This window comes from Bombina bombina, chromosome 2 (assembly GCF_027579735.1).
Source record: "Bombina bombina isolate aBomBom1 chromosome 2, aBomBom1.pri, whole genome shotgun sequence".
Taxonomy (NCBI): Eukaryota; Metazoa; Chordata; class Amphibia; order Anura; family Bombinatoridae; genus Bombina; species Bombina bombina.
In genome coordinates this window covers 228,783,770-228,801,557 of record NC_069500.1, presented here as the reverse complement: position 1 = coordinate 228,801,557, position 17,788 = coordinate 228,783,770, and positions in this window count along the sequence as shown.

Here is a 17,788-nt window from a genome sequence, read left to right as displayed (position 1 = left end):
TCTCACACATACCCATGATGACACCATATCTGGTCACCCAGGGATACAGAAAACCATTGAACTTACCCGTCGTAAGTTTTGGTGGCCAGGGATGAATAAATACATTTATGATTATGTCTCTAGGTGTGAGAATTGTGCTAGAAATAAAATTGAACATAAAAAACCCATAGGGTTACTTAGACCTCTGCCCATTCCAGATAAACCATGGAGTACTATTGCCATGGATTTTATAGTGGAGTTACCTACATCACAACAATATAACACTATCATGGTAGTAGTCGACCATTTAACAAGACTGGCTCATTTTATTCCACTTAAGGGATTACCAACTGCCATGACTACAGCAAAAGTATTTCTTGATCAGGTTGTAAGACTACATGGTTTACCCTCTAATATTATTACTGACAGGGGTACCCAATTTACCTCTTCGTTCTGGAGATCTTTGTGTAAATTACTGAAAATTGATCATCGCTACACTACTGCTTTTCATCCTCAGACAAATGGGTTGACAGAAAGACTCAACCAGACTATTGAACACTTTTTACGTTCTTATATTTCACATTTACAAGATGACTGGCTAATTTACCTTCCTATGGCTGAATTTACTCATAATAATTCATTCTGTTCCTTAACCAAAACATCCCCCTTCTTCGCAACTTATGGGTACCATCCTAATACTATAACCTTGTCCCACAAAACAGTGAATTCCCCTTCAGCTTTAGATTTTTCTTCCAAGCTTCAAGATCGATTAAGAGTATTGAAAAAACATCTAGCTGAAGCTAAGGAATACCAAAAGAAATACTATGATCGGAAACATTCAATTGGACCTGAATATAAAATAGGTGACCTAGTATTACTCTCTACTAAAAACCTCAAACTTCAGGTTCCTAGCAAGAAATTGGCTAACCAATTTCTGGGACCGTACCCTGTGGAACAGGTAATAAATCCCAATGTGGTCAAGCTCACCTTACCCAAGGACTACAAGTTTCATCCCACTTTTCATATTTCATTACTAAAACCTTTTGATTCAATGACACGTACGACAGTTGATCTTCCACCTCCTATCTCAGTGGATCTTCCAGAGGAATTTGAAGTTGAATCTATATTGGATTCTAGGATTCGACGACAAAGATTGGAATATCTCATCAGATGGAAGGGTTATGGTCCAGAAGATGATTCCTGGCATCTTCATTCAGAAGTTCATGCCCCTCGCCTGGTGAAGTCATTCCATCATCGTTACCCCCTTAAACCTGGTCTGGAATCCCCGGGGGTGATTCCCTGAGAAGGGGGGGATGTGATATCCCTTTAAGACTTTCTGACTATCAGCACTTCCTCCTATTTAAGGAAGTGTTTCTCCATTACTCAGTGCCTGAAAATTAAAGTGGATTCTCTCATCCTGTGCTACTGCTCATTTCAAGCAGTTTATTTTTCCCTTTCAGGTCTAAAGTATTTTATATTTTTGAAGGCTGATTATAACTCAAAGTTTGCTGCACTTCTTTCCTGATTCCTTTTTGGACCGTTACTTCTTATCATATTCCTACGCTTCCGGAACTCTATCACTCACAGCTGAAGCCGCACTCACACATGCTGCTACCGGACGCCGCTCTCTAATATTCTCCGGTTTAGTAATTACTCTGCTGCTATACCGCTCTCCACGCTTTACCATCGTTTCTGGGGAAATCTGGTCTTATCACCACGCTGGTATTGGTATCGTATTGTATACAAAGTTTAAGGTTTACAAATATAACGCTAAGTGTCATTACTTACCTGAGCTGTATTTTCACTGAATTAACCTCCTCCTTACTGCTCAATATTGCGTGTGTGTTGGATCATTGTATATATATTTTAGAGTGTTTGTGTGAGTGCGTGAAACTAAAGGAAAATTACTTGAACATTACTTTACTAAGATTTGAACTTAATCAACTCATTTCATATCCTGAATATAAAGGAATTTTTCTCATTTTTTCTTTTGATCATAAACGAATCATTGTTTATATATTAGAAACTTAATAAGTTTCTCACATAAGGATTACTATTATCTCTCATAGAGGTATAGTCCATACTTTTCATTTCAATTACTAAAAGTAAATGCTCACCTTGTGCATGCGAGTATATTAAGTTATATATACTTGCTGTTTTCAAGAATAGAGCTACATTTCCTTTATTTTATTTTTCTCTAAAGTTTGTGAGACAAATTTATCACACATATCACACCTACCTACACTTATTAACCCCTAATCTTCTGCCCCCAATGTCGTGGCCACCTACATTACACTTATTAACCCCTAATCTGCCATTTCCAATGTCGCCGTCACCTACCTACACTTATTAACCCCTAATCTGCCGCCCCCGACATCGCCACCACCTACCTACACTTATTAACCCCTAATCTGCCGCCCCCAATGTCGCCACCACCTATATTACACTTAATAACCCCTAATCTGCCGCCCCAATGTTGCCGCCACCTACAGTACAGTTATTAACCCCTATTCTGCCGCCCCCGACATCGCCATCACCTACATTATACTTATTAACGCCTAATCTGCCGCCCCCAACGTCTCCGCCACTATACTAAAGTTATTAACCTTTAACCCTAACACCACCAAACTTTAATGTAATTAAAATAAATCAATAAAACCTACTATTAATAGCTAAATAATTCCTATTTAAAACTAAATACTTACCTGTAAAATAAACCCTAAGCTAGCTACAATATAACTAATAGTTACATTGTAGCTATCTTAGGTATTATTTTAATTTCACAGGCAAGTTTGTATTTATTTTAACTAGGTAGACTAGTTAGTAAATAATTATTAACTATTTACTAGCTATCTAGCTAAAATAAATAAAAATGTACCTGTAAAATAAAACCTAACCTGTCTTACACTAACACCTAACCTTACACTACAGTTAAATAAATTAAATTAATTAAATACAATTAACTAAATTACAAAAAAAAAACAAACACTAAAAATAATTTATCAGATATATAAACCAATTACACCTAATCTAATAGCCCTATCAAAATAAAAAAAGCCCCCCCCAAATAAAAAAAACACTAGCCTAAACTACCAATAGCCCTTAAAAGGGCCTTTTGCGGGGCATTGCCACAAAGAAATCAGCTCTTATACCTGTAAAAAAAAATACAAACAACCCCCCCAACAGTAAAACCCACCACCCACACAACCAACCCCCCAAATAAAACCCTAACTAAAAAATCCTAAGCTCCCCATTGCCCTGAAAAGGGCATTTGGATGGGCATTGCCCTTAAAAGGGCATTAAGCTCATTTTCAGTCCAAACCCTAATCAAAAAATAAATCCCACCCAATAAACCCTTAAAAAAATCTAACACTAACCCCGAAGATCCACTTACAGTTTTTGAAGTCCCGACATCCATCCTCAACGAAGCCGGGAGAAGTCTTCATCCAAGCGGCAAGAAGTCCTCAATGAAACCGGGAGAAGTCTTCAATGAAGCGGCTGAAGCCTTCATCCAAGCCGAAGTCTTCATCCTGACGGCATCTTCTATCTTCATCAATCCGGCGCGGAGCGGAGCCATCTTCAAGACATCTGGTGCGGAGCATCCTCTTCTTCCGTTCGCTGTAGAATGAAGTTTCCCTTTAAGTGACGTCATCCAAAATGGCATCCCTTACATTCCGATTGGCTGATAGAATTCTATCAGCCAATAGGAATTAAAGGGGAACAAATCCTATTGGCTGTTGCAATCAGCCAATAAGATTGAGCTTTCATCCTATTGGCTGATCCAAACAGCCAATAGGATTGAGCTTGCATTCTATTGGCTGATTGGAACAGCCAATAGAATGCGAGCTCAATACTATTGGCTGATTGGATCAGCCAATAGGATTGAAGCTCAATCCTATTGGCTGATTGCATCAGTCAATAGGATTTTTTCACCTTTAATTCCAATTGGCTGATAGAATTCTATCAGCCAATTGGAATTCAAGGGACTCCATCTTGGATGACGTCACTTACAGGAACCTTCATTCTACAAGAAGACGTCAATTGAAGAGGATGCTCCACGCCGGATGTCTTGAAGATGGAGCCGCTCTGCGCCGGATGGATGAAGATAGAAGATGCCGTCTGGGTGAAGACTTCTGCCGGCTTGGATGAAGACTTCGACCAATTCGTTGAGGACTTCTCCCGGCTTCATTGAGGACTTCTTGCCGCTTGGATGAAGACTTCTCCCGGCTTCGTTGAGGATGGATGTCGGGTCTTCAAAAACTGTAAGTGGATCTTCGTGGGTTAGTGTTAGGTTTTTTTAAGGGTTTATTGGGTGGGTTTTATTTTTAGATTAGGGTTTGGGCTGAAAAAGAGCTAAATGCCCTTTTAAGGGCAATGCCCATCCAAATGCCCTTTTCAGGGCAATGGGGAGCTTAGTTTTTTTTAGTTAGGTTTTTATTTTGGGGGGTTTGGTTGTGTGGGTGGTGGGATTTTACTGTTGGGGGGTTGTTTTTTAACAGGTAAAAGAGCTGATTTCATTGGGGCAATGCCCCGCAAAAGACCCTTTTAAGGGCTATTGGTAGTTTAGTTTAGGCTATGTTTTTTATTTTATTTTGGGGGGGCTTTTTTATTTTGATAGGGCTATTAGATTAGGTGTAATTAGTTTAAATATCTGATAATTTTTATTTTTTGTGTGTAATTTAGTGGGTTTTTTTTGTAATTTAGTTAATTGTATTTAATTAATGTAATTTATTTAATTGTAGAGTAAGGTAAAGTGTTAGTGTAAGACAGGTTATGTTTTATTTTACAGGTATTTTCTTTTCTTTTTTTTAACTACTAACTAGTCTACCTAGTTAAAATAAATACAAACTTACCTGTGAAATAAAAATAAAACCTAAGCAAGCTACAATGTAACTATTAGTTATATTGTAGCTAGCTTAGGGTTTATTCTATAGGTAAGTATTTAGTTTTAAATTGTAATTATTTAGTTAATGATAGGATTTTTTTATTAGATTTATTTTATTTATATTAAAGTTAGGGATGTTAGGGTTAGACTTAGGGTTAGGTTTGGGGGTTAATAACTTTAGTATAGTAGCGGCGACGTTGGGTGCGGCAGATTAGGGGTTAATAACTGTAATGTAGGTGGCAGCGACATTGGAAATGGCAGATTAGTGGTTAATAAGTGTAGGTAGGTGGCGGCCATGTCGGGGGCAGCAGATTAGGGGTTAATAACAGTAATGTAGGTTGCGGCGATGTTAGGGACAGCAGATTAGGGGTTAATAATATTTAACTAGTGTTTGCAATGTGGGAGCGTGGCGGTTTAGGGGTTAATATGTTTATTATAGTGGCAGCGGTGTTGGGAGCGGCAGATTAGGGGTTAATAATTTTATTTTATTATTTGCAATGTGGGAGGGCCTTGGTTTAGGGGTTAATAGGTAGTTTATGGGTGTTAGTGTACTTTTTAGCACTTTAGTTATGAGTTTTATGCTACAGCTTTGTAGCGTAAAACCCATAACTACTGACTTTCAGTTTACGGTTTGGATCTTGACGGTATTGGCTGTACCGCTCACTTTTTGGCCGGACATGCAAACTCGTAATACCGGCGCTATGGAAGTCCCATTGAAAAAGGACTTTTTAAAAGCTGCGGTAGTTACGTTGCGTTACAGCCAAAAAAGTGTGCGGTGCAGATAAACTTGCAAGACTCGTAATACCAGCGGTAGTGAAAAAGAACCTTAACGCTGCTTTTTCACTCATACCGCAAAACTCGTAATCTAGCCGTATGAAAATTAAACAACTTATATATAAAGGCACAGAAAATTAGTAAATCTATTAACAACAATATAAGCCTAATACTACGGCATAACATGAATCTATGAGAGAATATTGTAGAGAAATTCATTCACATTTACTGCTATAATAGTTAACTAATATTTAAACGCTAAATAGGCCAATAGGACACAATATGTCACTGAACATGAGTACGGTTTCTCTCATACACTTTGTCTACCTCCCAGCATCCCCAAACTACTGGTCTATCTGCACAAAGACTCAACCAGCCCCCTATCTACCCCCAAACAACACTACATCTTTACTTCGCAACCTGCATAGCTACCATCCCCAAATAGCATAGACAGTTCCCTGGTCTGTACACTCAAGTACAAGTATCTCTGGGTGGCCTCTGATCACTTTAAGAACAGTCTTTGTCCTCTTAGAGCTCCACCTCCCTCAGACACTCTGCTTCAATACCATAGTCCATTTGCAGTAGGGATGCTTTGCACCTGAGACAGTGTTCATCAACAGGTACATGCTGGAAGTACGATGGTTTGTTCATGGGTTAGACAAGGGAAACAGGTAGATCCTCATAGCAACAGACACTCGAGTCAGGAGTCTAAGAAGGAAACAAAAAAGCACAAGATGAGCACGCGCCCTGATACAATCACAATTATGCCCAACAAAACCTTCTTTCACTATTTTTGTAAGCATCACAATTTCTTTTAGTAGTTTAACTTATCCTATGTCATTTAAAACCAGGAAAACATTGTGGATATATAATACAAACTAAATACATTGATTATACTTTTACAGAGAATAACTCACAGCTTCTCTATACAATTTAAATGATACCTTAAACATGAATACTAAGCAAGTAAAAACTGCTAGACTTCATCATGAGGCTGTATGTCTATGCTAAGTAACTTGTGCTAAGGCCTGCCCTGGAACAAAAATGAAAAGTAAAACAGTCAATAAAAGCATTTTCTTTAAAATTAATTTTTTCACACTTTCTCTTTAAACTACTAAAAAAAATAACCTAGTGTTGTTTTATTCTGCAAAGCTACTATATGCAATGTTTACAATTCTCCAAATATGTTCTTAGTAGAATCAGCTGTCTCATCTGATATAAGTACTACTAATTTACTAATTATTTTATGCAACCTAAATTCTCTTGCACTCCTGTATGAGGAAAGAATACAATTATAACATTATTTAAACTACACAATTTTTTTAAACGTAAACACATCTTTATGGTAAGATAATTCCTTTCACTGACAAACACCTGGAATTACAAAACTCAAATAGTAGATACCATACCAGTTAATAAAGGGAAAAATGCATTTGCGTTCATAACACAGATCCAATAAGAGCCATTGTAGGTAGAAAATATACCATCAATATCATTATAATTATACTACTCCCAAAACTCCTCTCTATAATTGATATAAATTTCTAGGTGAGACGTGTCCTCACTCTTTTATTTCAAGTAGTTTGACAATACACTAAGGAATGATTACAATGGGAAATTCCTACAAAAACGTCCTATTCTCATACCTTTCTCCATTGTAAGACACATATATCCCTTCTGCACTTAAATATTAAGGGGCGGTATAGAAACATGGGGAAAGCTTCTGTTTTCTACAATGGTTAAAAGTCTAGAATATTCTGAGATATTGCAGCATTTTCTTTAAACTATAAAGGTGCAAACATATTCTCTATACTCAGTGGGCCATGCAATAGGTTTTGGAACCAAGAGAAAAAAACTGGCACTACACTATAAGTGTTGGTGAGATAGGAATAATAGAGAATTCCGGTGCTGCCCCTTAAAAATAATATATGGAAAAATGCGGGACAGGAAAGTAAGGGGTTAATATAGCACTCACTCTCACTCAAAGTGAAGATATAAAGTAAAACCATTCATACTTTATTATTCAAAAGTTAAAACCAGGATAAACATCCCTGATAGATTAGTTAAACTGGAAGTACATAAACTACAATGTGTACTAATACAAATAAGGCATACTTTTCTGCAGACAACGCTATATAAATAACACAATTATAAGAGAATACAAAACAAGCAATATAAGTAAACAAGTTAAAACAATACTCCCCTAATTTAGCTGTGGATGACTCTTTAACAGCGTAACAGGTCCTCAACTTCCTACAGTCAAGGCACAGTCCAGAGAAGGATAGTCTTTATGTTCTGAAGACACACATCACAGGAAACAGTCATAGATTACACAGTGTCCAGTTCTGGGGCTGGTACCAGTATGCAATGCAAATAATGGATCCAAAAGATTTTTTAGGAACTTTTACTGCAGTATGATGGTTAAAACAAACTTGACAAAAGGTCTTTTATCCTTTTTTTCTTTCCTTCACCTAGGTGCCAGGCATCTCTTTATTTAAAAGGTTTTCTTGCATGCAATCTTCAATCTTTTGGGGAGTGCACTATGGAATTTTATCTGTACAGATTTTCCTAAATATGAAAAACTCAAAAATAATTTAGTTAGTGTTTTATATATATATATATATATATATATATATATATATATATATATATATATATATATATATATACAGCTCTATGATCTCATCCTGCAAATACAAATATTTTGTTAACAACTTGTCTAAATATTGTAGGTTCATTTTCTTACTTAAAAACAATAACTCAAATCACATAAATAAAGATACTCATCAATAATCCCCCCTTTGTTCTCGTGAAAAACCCTATGGCCTCTAGTTATCAACGTGTCTACTTTACCTGCCTTCGCCGGCCCAATACGCCCGCCTAAGCTCGCCTACCATCGCCACCGCAGACCTGAAAAATTTTGCCTAAGTTATCAAAAAAACTGTCAAAAAGCCGCGCACCAAGTACGGAGCGATGAGCAGCGGACTGTGATAGTTATAACTCATCCGATCTCGCTGCTCTTTGGCTTTTTGACAGCTTTATTGACAAGCTGTCACTAAGCACCCACACTAACTATACTGTTCTACCTCGTATACCGGCGCCCCCGGAGCCCCCCGCAACTAAATAAAGTTATTAACCCCTAAACCGCTGCTCCTAGACCCCGCCGCAACTCTTATAAATGTATTAACCCCTAAACTGCCGCTCCCGGACACCGCCGCCACCTACATTATACCTAGTAACCCCTATCCTGCCCCCCCTATACCGCCACCACCTATAATAAATTTATTAACCCCTATCCTGTGGATCCCGGACCTCGCCGCAACTAAATAAATAGTTTAACCCCTAAACTACCGCTCCCGGACCCCGCCGCAACCTATATTAAACTTATTAACCCCTAATTTGTCCCCCCTACACCGTCGCCACCTATAATAAATTTATTAACCCCTATCTAAATAATATTTCTCTTATTAACTAAATTAATCCTATTTAAAACTAAATACTTACCTTTAAAATAAACCCTAATATAGCTACAATATAAATAATAATTATATTGTAGCTATCTTAGGATTTATTTTTATTTTACAGGCAAATTTCAATTTATTTTAACTAGGTACAATAGCTATTAAATAGTTATTAACTATTTAATAGCTACCTAGTTAAAATAAAGAGAAATTTACCTGTAAAATAAAAACTAACGTAAGTTACAATTACACCTAACACTACACTATACTTTAATAAATTAATCCTATTTAAAACTAAATACTTACCTTTAAAATAAACCCTAAGATAGCAACAATGTAATTAATAATTACATTGTAGCTATTTTAGGACTTATATTTATTTTACAGGTAACTTTGTATTTATTTTAGCTAGTTAGTTAGTTATTAACTATTTAATAACTACCTAGCTAAAAGAAATACAAAATTACCTTTAAAATAAATCCTAACCTAAGTTACAATTAAACCTAACACTACACTATCATTAAATTAATTGAATAAATTACCTACAAATAACTACAATTAAATTAAATAAACTAACTAAAGTACAAAAAATAAAAAATGCTAAGTTAAAAAAATAAAAAAAATAAGTTACCAACATTTAAAAAATATTACAACAATTTTAAGCTACTTACACCTAATCTAAGCCCCCTAATAAAATAACAAAGCCCCCCAAAATAAAATTTCCCTACCCTATTCTACATTAAAAAGTTACCAGCTCTATTACCTTACCAGCCCTTAAAAGGGCCTTTTGCGGGGCATGCCCCAAAGAAAACATCTCTTTTGCCTGTAAAATAAAAATACAACCCCCCCAACATTTTATTTTAACTAGGTACTATTTAATAGCTATTGTACCTAGTTAAAATAAATTGAAAGTTGCCTGTAAAATAAAAATAAATCCTAAGATAGCTACAATATAATTATTTGTTATATTGTAGCTATATTAGGGTTTATTTTAAAGGTAAGTATTTAGTTTTAAATAGGATTAATTTAGTTAATAAAATAAATATTATTTAGATTTATTTAATTAATATTTAAATTAGGGGGGTGTTAGGGTTAGTGTTAGTCTTAGGTTTAGGGGTTAATAAATTTATTATAGGTGGTGACAGTGTAGGGGGGGCAGGATAGGGGTTAATAAATTTATTATAGTGGCGGCGGTGTAGGGGGGGGCATGATATGGGGTTAATACGTATAATGTAGGTGGCGGCGGGGTCCGGGAGCGACGGTTTAGGGGTTAATACATATATTATAGTTGCGGCGGGGACCGGGAGTGGCGGTTTAGGGGTTAACATATTTATTATAGCTTGCGGTGGGCTCCGGTAGCAGCGGTTTAGGGGGTAAACACTTTATTTAGTGGCGGCGGTGTAGGGGGGTCAGATTAGGGGTGTTTAGACACGGGGTACATGTTAGGTTGTTAGGTGTAGACAGCTCCCGTAGGAATCAATGGGATGTCTGGCAGCATCGAACATGAGCTTTCGCTATGGTCAGACTCCCATTGATTCCTATGGGATCGGCGGCGGGTTGAAAACCAGGTACGCTGGGCCGGAAAAGTGCCGAGCGTACCTGCTAGTTTTTTGATAACTAGCAAAAGTAGTCAGATTGTGCCGAACTTGTGTGCGGAACATCTGTAGTGACGTAAGAATCGATCTGTGTCGGACTGAGTCCGGCGGATTGAAGCTTACGTCACTATATTCTACTTTTGCCGGTGTCTAGGGCTTGATAACTAAGGCGAATCAGCCTCGCCACAAATACGCTGTGGAATTCCAGCGTATTTGAGGTTGACGGTTTGATAACTAGGGGCCTATGTGTCATGCAAACATAATATGACAGCAAACTAAAAGACAATCCATGTACTCCTAAAAGAAGTAGTATCCTTAATTCAGGCAAATTCAAATACACCTCAATATTCTATTCATACAGCACCGTTCCAAACACATTCTCTAAAAAATAAAAACATAAAAAACATTCTCTAAGAAATCATTTAAAAACAACTATCCACTACGCAAAACAAAACATTAACAGCTCTCACAAACTTTGAACAAACACAATCAACTTGAAAGGAAGCATATATACTTACACTCACTGAAACACAGCACTAAAAAATACCACATTCTGGGGCGGAGCCGGCTATTTGCTGATATGGACGTTTGTTGTTAATGCTCCGTAATTGAACTGGAACTGAGGGAGAATACTACAAGTTCAGATGTAACTGGACTCACAGAAATGACAGAAGAGTGATGGGAGGAATTGGGGAACAAAAACCACATACTATTAAGTGAGGAAAGGCTGTTATAGGCGAGATAAAGCCTCTCATCATGATGCGCCCCTGCTCTCTTGACTGGAAACCCCGCACTGGATAATAACTGCAACACTACCAGTCGGCTCAGTAGAGGAAAAGAGTGGACACTGGAAGGGCAGAGGAGACTTTAGAGGCCAGCAACAGGTACAGTGACCTCAGCATAAAATCATACAGTCAAATACGATATAGCCTTGCTCCAGACAACTTCCAGTACAAAATTGGAAGAGATATCTCTCAAACCTTCCCTATGGCAACAAGGAGAGTGCCTAGAGCTGACAAGGGTACACAAACACCTATTACATCTAATTCAAAGATGAACACCTTTTTCAAAGCAATACAATCGCCATCCCTGGAGGAAGATGACACCTCACAATTATCCCAAGAAGGGCAGCAGGAAACAACACCTCCTGATGGAGAAACCCCTATAACTAGAGCTGACCTCAAGGACTTGCCGACCAAAGCAGACCTCTCATCCTTTTTTTCAAAAAGTCAGTAAAATGCTGAAAGAAGGCATAACAGAAATAAAGAAAGATGTTGCCGATTTGGGAGGTAGGGTGGCCTATCTGGAGGAACTAGAGGAAGAGACTACATCCAATGTAGACTTACTTAATAGGAAAATAGACACCCAAGAGTCACAAATTGAATATCTACATTCTAAGCTTGAAGATCTCGACAACAGGGGCAGGAGACAAAATCTGCGCATCAGGGGTATCTCTGAAAAGATTACTAATGGCAACCTCCCCTCACATCTACAAAATATTTTCAAACAACTATTGAACGACCAGCAGCTACCAGACATAGCGGTAGACAGGGCGCATAGAGCATTAAGACCCATGCCACGAGAAGGTGAACCCCCAAGAGATATTATTCTGAGATTTCATAGATACACAGATAAAGAAATAATATTGAATGCCACAAGAAAGCAACAAACATTCACAATGGACGGGGATAAGCTTCAATTTTTCGCAGACCTCAGCCCTATCACTTTGCAAAGAGGCGAGATTCCTCATGCAACATCTGAGGGATCACTGTCTGCCCTATAAATGGGGGTTCCCTTTCAGCCTGAAAGTCCTGAAGTATAATAAACTCGCAACATACCGCTCATTAGAAGATTTGGAACACTTCTGCCAAGCACTGGGCATCCCTAAGCCTACCCTTCCCTCAATGGAGCCCTTAGACACCTCTGATCCACAAAGAAATGCAGCACAACCAAACCCTCAGCGTTTTCAATTGATAAAAGCGGCAAAAAAAAGATCCAGGGAGGATTAAACAAAACAATGGAAAGGGTCAGTGGACCTAGACCCCAGCTGAAGACGCATACCAGAACTTACTGAGCAATACCTCTAGGAGCAGAGCCTAGTCGTACAGAACTGTTCACTACAGCCATCTTGCAGCTATTCCTTTTGCTGAGAAGAACGTACATGGCTTTTCTTGTTCCTATGTCTCAAAAGTATATGAAAAATGACTTATCATGTTGTGGTTTTCCCCTCTCTCCCTATTAACCTTTTTTCTCTCCTTTACAGGTGCCTTCCAACCTTAAGAGGTTTAATTAACTCCCCTATGAACCCCATCTTTGTTTGGGATTGTTTTACAGGGAATTTTAGTTGTAAATTGTTTATGGTTTTACAGTTTATTATTTGGTTTTGTTGTAATTGCCGAATTAATGATGCTTTTGTATTTCTGACTTTCGATTGGGATTGTACCTTCCATTCATTTTCCTATCATAGGCAGAGGTGAGACTAAACAACACTTTTTCCTTACTCCTATTATACTTTTTGAGACTGTGACTGACAATTATAGACACTCCACGAATAAGCAGTGCCAACAATGTAAGGTAATAAAGTATGCCCCACAACACATGTACAGGTGCACAACCTAAAGAAATTAAACTAATCTCTCAAAATTGTAAGGGTCTAAACTCCCCTACCACTTAATTGGTGTAAGAAAGAAAAAGCAAACATTATTTTTGTCCAAGAGACCCATTTTGTCATTAATAAGGAACCTTAATTTAGATCTAGGGAATTCCCCATGTCATACCTCCACTTTACCACAAAGAAAAAGAATGGGGTAGGAATATTATTCCACAAAAGCACACATTTCCAACTCCTGGAGAAGTTTGTGGACAGGGAGGGACGCTATATCATACTAGTGGGCATGTTGTTTAATAGACCAGTCACTCTGGCCAACGTATATGCACCCAACACAGGTCAGGCTCACTTTTTGAAATTAGTCAGTAATAAACTTCTAGAGATACAAAAGGGTGCACTCCTCCTAAGGGAGGGACCTTAATGTAGCTCTGTTCCCAACCTTGGACTGTTCACATGTCCGCAGTGTCTCTACTTCCAAAACTAGGAACCTAATTATCAACATACTAAGAGGCCTCACCCTCTTGGACACATGGCGTACACTCCACCCCATCGCACATAACTACTCATGTTATTCTAACCCAGTCAAATCATATTCACTCATAGACTATTGGTTCATTAACCATAGCAATATGCCACTCATATCATACGCCCACATATCACCAATAACATGTTCTGACCATTCCTCGATATCGATCACAATGACCTGGCCATCAATACCTATACACCCATTCCTCTGGAGACTAGATGAGGCTATGTTACATGACCCCTTTGTTATAAAACAAACCAAGGAAGCTATGACAGAGTATTTTCAGTTGAACACTAATCCCATGACTTATACCCCAATGACTTGGTTCTCCCATAAAGCAGTCCTCAGGGGTTTATTGTTGAAACTGAAAGCTACGAAAAAAAGGTTCATCGTTAGCACAATTTTAATACAGAAATTACAAACTGACGAAAATGCACATAAAAGCAATCAAAGACAGGACCTATTGCAGGCGTTATCCATGTCACGAATACAGCTACAAAACTACTTACATAAAGAAGCATGTGTAAAAGCTCTGTATCTCAAGAAGATATATTTCCATGGTGGTAATAAGTCTGGAACTTTGCTTGCTAGGGCTTTAAAACGTAAATCACTACATTACTATATTCTTAGTATAACAGAGGAAAATGGTAATGAAATATCTGATTCAAATCTGATAGCTAACTCCTTTAAGAACTATTACGGGAAGCTTTATAATCTCCCCTGTGGTAGTCATACAATTCAAACAGAGTTATTAAAAAATTACCTTCAGTGCAGAGTTGAATAAAATTCAAGGAGAAAATTTAGATGAACCAATCAAACTTCAGGAAATATTAAAAGCTATTAATGACCTCCCAACACATAAAAGTCCAGGACCAGACGGGTTCTCAAAAAATATTATAAAACATATAGGGATATTTTGGCGCCACATCTTTTAGATTTATACACCTATATTGATGAGGCGAGCCACCTCCCTCCGGAATATTTAGAGACCCAAATTTCAGTTATCCCTAAGCCAGGTAAATCTCCTAAACTCCCCAGTAATTACAGGCCCATTTCTTTATTGAACACCGACCTAAAAATCTATACTAAAATATTAGCTAATAGGTTAAACAGAATCCTACCCCAAATCATTTATTCTGATCAGGCTGGCTTTGTACCTGGTTGGGAGGCCAGGGACAACACCATCAGATCGCTCCAATTAATAGATCATGCAAAACACACACATGCGGACATGGTGGTTATCTCCACTGATACTGAGAAAGTGTTTGATTGCCTAAATTGGGAATTTTTATTTGTTACACTGAGGGAGGTAGGGGTGGGGGAGGGTATGCTTTGTAGAATTCAAAGCCTGTACCACACACCAAAAGCAATGGTCAGAGTAAACAACATGATGTCAGACCCCTTCACGATACATAACGGTACTAGGCAGGGATGTCCGCTTTCGCCTATCCTATTTATAATTAGCATGGAGGTTTTCCCGCAGAAAATAAGATTAAACCCGCTAGTTTCTGGCATTAAAATAGGCCCATTAGAATGTAAACTCTCGCTATATGCGGACGACTTCTCTAACTTCAGGATTAATGAACAGAAATCCGAAATCTTAAACATCTCACTCCTGTCTCCGGAATTTCAGGCCCTACTACAATCCTGCACCCTTAAACACCAGCCAAAAGCGATTAAATATTTGGGGATATATCTCACACCAAACACAAAATCCCTCCTGGACCTTAACTTCAATTTAAAGGGACAGTAAACACCAGAATTTTTGTTGTTTAAAAAGGTAGATAATCCCTTTATTACCCATTCCCCAATTTTGCATAACCAACAGTTATAATAATATACTTTCTACCTCTGTGATTACCTTGTATCTATGCCTCTGCAAACTGCCCCCTTATTTCAGTTCTTTTGACAGACATGCATTTTTAGCCAATCAGTGCTTGCTCTTAGGAGCTTCACGTGCCGGAGCTCAATGTTATCTATATGAAACACATGACCTAACGCCCTGTAGTGGTGAAAAACTGTCAAAATGCTTTCCGATTAGAGGCAGTCTTCAAGGTCTAAGAAATTATCACATGAACCTCCTAGATTTAGCTTTCATCTAAGAATACCAAGAGAACAAAGCAAAATTGGTAATGAAAGTAAATTGGAAAGTTGTTTAAAATGACATGCCCTATTTAAATCATGAAAGTTTTTTTGTGACTTTACTGTCCCTTTAACACAATATCGACAGATCTAAAGATATGGAAATATCATCCCTTTTCATGGTGAGGGAGGGCTCCAAATTTTGAAAATGAAAGTCCTCCCTAGACTGCTATATGCAATACAAGCTGTTCCAATCACCTTATCACAGAGCTTTCTCACACAGACACAACACATTCTAAATACCTTTGTTTGGGGTAATATAAAGAGTAAAAAAGTCAACTATGTACAGACCAGTCAGAGAGGGAGGTTTGGGTCTGCCTAGGGTGGAAAACATATTACCAGGCTACGTGCCTACAGAGAATTATAGAATGGCACAGATGCGGGGACTGCAAGGCCTGGATCCCGATGGATTCTCACATACTTCACTCCCCCTCCCCTGGAGCCTTATGTTGGATTTCAGGGCAGAGTCTACCTCCCTGGTTAAAAGCCTACCCTCTATTATACCATGTGTTTGAATTATGGGATTTTCTGATAAAAAGGTTCCCAGGAGTATCGACACTTAGATCACCTCTGTCTCCCATCTCCCCGAATGCCGAACTCCTGGGAGGTGTGACGTTTGACAGAAACAACCTGACTAATTAGGAGATGGGCTACACGGTTCCCCTATACACTTTGGCCAGGGATGGTAAGCTCAAAAATATATCCGATCTTAAAGACATACTAGGTGGTGCTTTTGTTAAATGGTTAAAATATAACCAGATACACCACTTCCTCCACACACACCCATTTAAACAGTCACTCACAAGAAATCTAACCCCCTTCGAACAAACATGCACAATGAAAACTCCAGCACATCATACCCTATCGTGGACTAGGAAACTCCTAGTTAATGCACAGAACTCAAAACTCCCTGACTACACAGAACGGTGGCAGGGGGAATTGAAAAGGACATTCACAGAAGCAGACTGGAAAAGTATTTTTAATAACACAAGGAAATCTTCCTCTTTATCTAGATCCTTAGAGACAAATTACAAACTCTTGACTAGATGGTATCTGACAGTGACACCTGCCAGACTTAAAAGCATCTTTCCTGCCTCCTCTGACCTTTGTTGGAGGGGTTGTGGGGAAAGGGGGACATTAACACACATCTGGTGGGATTGCCCTAAATTGTCATTTTTTTGGAGAGGGCATCCAAAACATCATACAAGTTATATTGGGACAAGAGGAACAATACCAATTGGACCTAATGACAGCATTACTAAATCTGTTACCTAAGTGCAAGTGTAAATTAAGACTGCAACGAATCCAACTGATGTTGAACTCCACTAGATCCTTGATTGCTAGGCTCTGGAAGTCAGATCTGCCTGACCATAAGAGGATGGCACACTCACATGACTGACACATTAAGACTGGAGGAAAAAACAAGATGGGAATTTTCCTTGACTTAAAATTTATATGGGATGAAGTTCAACATGATCTACAGATAGATGGGAGGAGCCCTACACAGGATTCAGGAGTGACCTAGGAGTTTTAGTAATTATAGTGGAACCTTATAGAAGTCACGGTAGACATAGTCTCACCTCTGACCGACATACTTATGATGATCCCACAGAACGGTAATACCCTTAAGTGTCAACAGATAAATATTAGGGCAAGGGATATAATAGGATGTGAAGATATTGACATTTAATGCTCTTTTAAATTATTAATATTCGGCAATGTTTTAGTTGTTGTTATAGTGTTTTTGTTTTTGGTGATACTGTTTGTCACCACGCAATTGTATTTATTCTCACAGAGACTGGGAACCCAGTGTCTTCA